Below are 6,138 nucleotides of genomic sequence, written 5' to 3'. Positions count from 1 at the left end.
TATTTAAATTTCTGAGCAGAAAATGTCAATGCACATCCTGTGGTAATCACATAGCAACTCAACAGTAGACATGCATTGTTTGAGTCTTTTGTGTTGAGACCTATCCACTTTTGATTAGAAAAATAATTATGAGCATCTGTTTGCAGAAGAGATCCCTGAAATTGGATGTTTGAGATGTTTGTCCAAAGGGCTTGTTTTCCCTTTCATTTTCATCTCTACCCTATGAAAGAAACATTAGTGAACCTTCCAGCTCCATTGTTCTTTTCCATGTTCTGACAAAGGCGGCCCCCAAGTCCACCCATGATAGTGCTGAACATGTGGATTCTGGTGTGCCACACTTCCCATATTAGAAATCCTTTTTTTTTTTCTCACTACAGTTCCTTCTAACTCTGGACTTCCTGCTCTGTGCCAAAATATCCTGGCTTCTATTTCAGGCTTTAGGAAGAAAATAAAACCACCAGCATTCTTGTTGACTTTATTTTTACAGACGAAACCAATTCTAGAGAAAAAGGAAAACTTTCTCGGTTGGCACTGACCAAAACCACTGACCAACTTCCCCAAAAGCAAATAGTTCGAAATTTGGCTTAAGTTAGAAATTAAGTCAAAGATCAAACAATCTCACTGATCAAACAACACCCTCACTTGAAAACCAGGAGTCCTCACAAACTAACACATGCATTTTTTTGACAACTCTAAGTGTTCTTGTGGGGGAGGAAGGGGAAAGAAGAACTTCAACTTCAACTGCTTGTAACACCACCCTCTATTCACATGTACCAGAACAGTGATATAAAAATGAAGGTAGGAATAGGGTGTCTTTAACAACATAATTACTAATCAAGTGTTATATGAAAGCAGTGTTGATAAGCTGCTGTCACCAGAATAAATGTAACCTCCCAGCTCCTTGTCACATACTCAATTATATTCATTTCTTGATGTTGCAAAATCTTTTTTTCTTTTTTTTCCCCCCAGATTGTATAAATGGTGACAACATGAGACATGTGAATGCCCTAACTTGCAAAAAATCAAACAACTATTTAACTATTTAGCAATATTAGATGTCAGGATAGGGTTGAAAAATACAATTACATACACAAACTGCAGTGAAGCTTAGGAAAGCAAAACTGAGTAATGAAAACATGGAAATGGACACTCCTTCCCATGCAGAACTTGCCAGAGGATCATATTTATTGACAAGAAGAAATTCCTGAAGTTCTGAACTTATGTTTCATGTGAAAGATAGTCCCTTCAGCAGCACAGTGCCAAAACTGATGATTGATCCTTGACCACACTGCACCATTCTTGTGTCAGAAGTCACGTAATTTCTGTCTAAATAGTAATTTTAAAATAGGGAACCCAACTCTCTGTCAAGTCACGAGTGTCAACCTTATGTCAGATTCCTCGCTGGGAATCCTGGCCACAGCAAGAAGCCAATTCCACTTGCGTGGCCCCTCAGCTGGCAAAGCTCAACTCACAAGCAACAAATATGCTTGGGCTGATGTTTGCTTCTTGATTAGAGCGTTAATCACTTCTTATCATATGGAATTTGTTTCTCTCCAGTCTCTGTACCAAATGGTGGCAGATCAGTTCTGATGTCAGGGCTGAGAAGGAATTTGTAAGTGTGCCAGTGAAAGAATACTGTGGAGAATATAAAAATAGGTAATTTATTAATGGTCAGCTACGAAGTAGGAGATTAACTGGCCATTAGGTCTTTGTGTCTACTTTTACCCTGAGAAGCAGCTCTTACCTTTAATAACTGCCCATTAAACTGTGACTATTTTTAGGATTTAACATTATATTCAAACACAGTTGTCTTAGTTTTAAATCAAAATTGCAGTAATCTAAACAAACATAGGTAGCTGAGCCTTAAGCAAGCTCATGAAGATCAATGCAAGGATTAAGAGACACTATTTATATCACTTGGAAGCACTGCTCGTCTTCACACAGGGCTCTGCCAAGCAGCAAGCCTTCATTGCATTATGATGCCAGCTACAAAATGCCACCCTGCTACAAAACAACTTGTGTCATTCCATTTTTATGGAACTAAGCTGATACATTTTGGAGGCTCTATTTTCCTGTATATGCAATTGAGTTCATAAGGCAAGAGGAGTCAGTAACCAATAGTCCAGATAAGATGGTGGATTAAAAGGTGAATTAAGAGATGGATTAAAAGGTGAATTAAGAGATGAATTAAAAGCTTCATGTTTGAGTCTTTTCTTAATGTGTTAATTTGCTGAGAGAACATCTTGGACCACACATAACTGCCATCCTTCAGCAGCTTTAAAGCCAACCTCTTCTCTTTCTGAATTTCTTGTTAGCTGAGGGTGTAACAGGTAAGAAGTGATGCTATATTGCAAATCTCTGACTGCATGGTGCATCAGAGGCAACATAATGCAGCTCACATGGGGGTCAGTAGGCCACGTGCTGCTGATATGCTGAGGATTTGGGGGGATTCACCAACAACAATCACAGCATCAAAGAAGAATCCAAAGAGGAATTAGTGATCTGTGACCATTCCACTTACAAATTTGAGTATCAGTACCTCAAAAACAGAGCTGGTTTTTGTGCTACAACCTCTCTATTCACCAAACAATGATGTTAAGAGGAAAAAAAGACATGCCAGAATAACATTAATAGGCATCAAAAGGGAGCATGTTAATTGTATTATTTGTATTAAACTGGAAATGGCAAGTGCGATTTCTCAGTAAGAATCTCATTAATTATGTGGAAATTAAGCTGCTAGCTAAATACCCTGGTAGAAGTGTAGGAAATAAGGATTCTGTCTTGAACACTGCTGTGCCTCAACACATTTAGCAGGGATCGAAAGGTAAATAGCTTCACAAAATAGCCTCTGGTCAGTCAAAAAGACATGATGGTAATAATAAATAAGATAATTTCCTCTCCTTTGCTTCTTCAGCTTTGCAGTAGCAGAATATTTTTTAATTCTTTCAAATGTATGTCAAAGTATAGCATTTTTCATAGAACTAGCCATTCAAATACTAGTCAGTATTTGAAATTATATTTAAAATACCTATGTGGTAAGTAGACTCTTCTATGGCTTAAATAATTGGTTTTGTTTTGTAATTTCTTTCAGCGAAAAGATGTGATGAATGTTGCTATTGTCCCTTGTGTATGTTTATGAAATGCATAAATGTGCTGAATGAGAAATGAAAGAGTTACTTCCACAACTGGAGTCCTCAAAAACTTCCATGTCACATTTGTATCAGATGTACACATCTCTAAGCCACAATTCTGAAAAAAATTCACAGAAATTATTTAATTAGCAGGAATGTTCATGGTAACAATGTACTATAAATAATAATTACTATGCAGTAATAGAAATTAAAGTACAAATCATTAGTACTCCACTAAAAATGAGAAAAGTATCACTATAATTGAGGGCACAAGATACATAATTACCTTAATACTCCAGGACAGCTAGCCAGCACAGCTGAAAATGCAAAATAAAAGCCTCAGATACAAGAATTATTTGTAGAAATGATAGTGCAAAGAATCATTATGAATTTTTAAAATTCTGAGAATGTTGCATTCTTATGGACAGTTTTTGAATACAGGTGAATTTATACCAGAGGAAAAAAAAATACCAGTTTCTCTTATTACAGCTTTTTAAAATCAACATTAAATAGGCACTTTACAGGTCTAAGACTGAGTCTTCTGTGCCTGAGTGGATCCTGTGCTCCAAAAGCTGGATCTGTTATCTGCAGACCCCACATCCCAACAGTACAGGGATGCAAGCCAGAGAGAAGATAACCATAACAACCACAAGGAAAAGCCCAATGATAAAAGCTTGTTTTTGTGGTTGTTATTAACTGTAGTTATCAAAAATTACACATTTGAGCAACTGTAATGCTACTGGTAGTTCAAGTGATGGGAACAGTAATATGCATGTCTGTCATTCACAGCAGAGGCATGGATCAGAGGGAGGGGGTTTTAAGAGTCAATTGAGCATGGAAAGAAAAATACGTCATCAGATGACAATCATATTTTTTGACATAAGCTTCCAGCCAGGAAGCTTAATCAGAAACAAATCTGTGATTTACTCTGAATTATCCCCTTCCCTCCTGAAGAAGAGAAAGGATGCTCACTGCTTTTGAGAACAATTGCTAATCACTGTGAAAATGTGAGCCAGCTCAAAAACTTTGATCATAACAACAAACAGCTCCTTGGAGCATACACAAAGCTGAGTTCATGTGGGGAAAAGAAGGAAAGGGAGGAGAATTGAAATCATTTCAGGAACAAATGGTTGAAAACAATACTCTTAGTAACCTAAACCTTTTTGATGGCTCTCTGAGAACTGGCCCCGTTTCAGGGGCAGGGGAGGCCAGGGCCACTCCTGTGTCTCTGGGACACCCCTGGCATCACAGGTATCTCAGCCATCCCTGCAGCGTGATCACAGCATTCTCTGCTTCTTCCTCAGTCCATGTAAACACACGTTGTCCTCTCTCTCCCTGCTGACAGGTGAAGGAACCTCAAAACTTGGAGAGTAGTTCCTTCATGAATTTCCGCAGAAAAAAGGCACCAGGTCAGCATGGGCTTGCTCAGGCTGTTATGTAGATCTTGAAAATTAGCTGCTCAAAAGTGTAGACACTCCTGACATTCTGTTTTGCTGGCTAGAGATCAGGATAACCTTCACAGCTACATAATATAATACTGTTGAACTTTTGTTTGCAGCCCTTGATTTGTAACCATTTTGATACGTGAGATCAAACAAAACAATGTCTTCTTGAACTGCTTATGTAAATAAGCAGTTATTATGTAAAATAAGACAAAACTTGAAAACACTGAGAAAACAAATAATGGGATTGCATTTTAGTGACATTCATGTGTAGCCCTTCTGGGAAAAGTATTGTATATTATTTCTGATCTGGACTGGCAAATACAATCCCATGACATCACATTTAAAAATGGCTGTGATCCACCCACTGAGAATGCCAAAGAAAAGCTGGCTGATTTTTTTTTTTCAAGTAAGCTAGCACAAAGATTACAAGGTGAAACAAATGTCTGAGGCTTATTGTCTACATGAAGAAAAGCTCAGTGTTAAAAGGAAATACACTACTTAATATTTTCTTAGTTCTCACTTTCAAAACTGTTTCAATTAGTGCATTTGCCATTTAGCTGAACAGGTCAGATGGACATCCTGGTCACATTTCTCCTTTTCTTTGTCCCTTGCCTTTGTCTCCTTTCCTGTGTTGTTGTTGTTGTTGTTTTGGTTTTATTTTATTATTATTATTTTGTTCTATTTTATTCCTGTTTCTTTCCCCTAATTTTATTTCTCAGACCATCATGCAGGTCCTTCCATTCTTTTCCTATGTTGCATAGCTCTGCCTTCTTATGACTGATTTCTCATCCTTGAAGCTGTCTTATACATTGTCTGCCCCAGCTGACCTCCTTTTGCTTCTCTGGTGCACCTTTCCCTTTTTCCTCAGCCATCTTCCATCCCTGTAACTTCCTGTAGAGTGTTACTGACACTTTTTGCAAACAAGGTTCTCTCTAAGCAGAGCAGTCATGGTTGTTGGCTCTCAGCTGACAGATTAACCTGTGAGTGAGCACAGAATGATACAAGCAAAAAGGCAGCACCGACAGAAATGTTTATTTATACCCAGACCATCCCATCACTGAAAAAAAAAAAACAGTTCCATTTAAATTAAAATTATCCACTTGTGTCCAAGGTGTCAGTGTTCCACTTCTCTGTTCCTAAGCTATCAAGGGAATGTGGGGCTCTCCTTCCTTCCCTTCTTTGTCCACCTTGGGAGAAGAAAAGTGCAGAGATGATACCTTCATTCTTTTAAGTCAGCAGTATGATTTTATTTTTAAATATAGCCTCTGTGCAAAGCTAGCTGCTTTCTGGTTGGTACACTGTATCTTCTGGTGCCCTTTCCCACTATAGTTTACCCTGCTGAAATTGCTTCCTTCTTGCTAAAGGTTCTCAAAAACTTGTTCTGCGAAACGGACCACATTTGCTCGGTCTCACTTTTGTCCTAATTATAAACCTGAATGCAGAGCGGTGACATGTTCTATTCCTCTTTTAGCCACACGCTTCCATAAATGCTGACAAGTCGGGAGCGGTGACAAACAGCTCCCAGCGCCGCCGTGGAAATCGCCGCTGTGCTTACAGCACAA

The sequence above is a fragment of the Taeniopygia guttata genome, chromosome 10 (assembly GCF_048771995.1).
Source record: "Taeniopygia guttata chromosome 10, bTaeGut7.mat, whole genome shotgun sequence".
NCBI lineage: Eukaryota > Metazoa > Chordata > Aves > Passeriformes > Estrildidae > Taeniopygia > Taeniopygia guttata.
The sequence above is the reverse complement of the archived record's forward strand: the minus strand, read 5'-3'. Positions refer to the sequence as shown.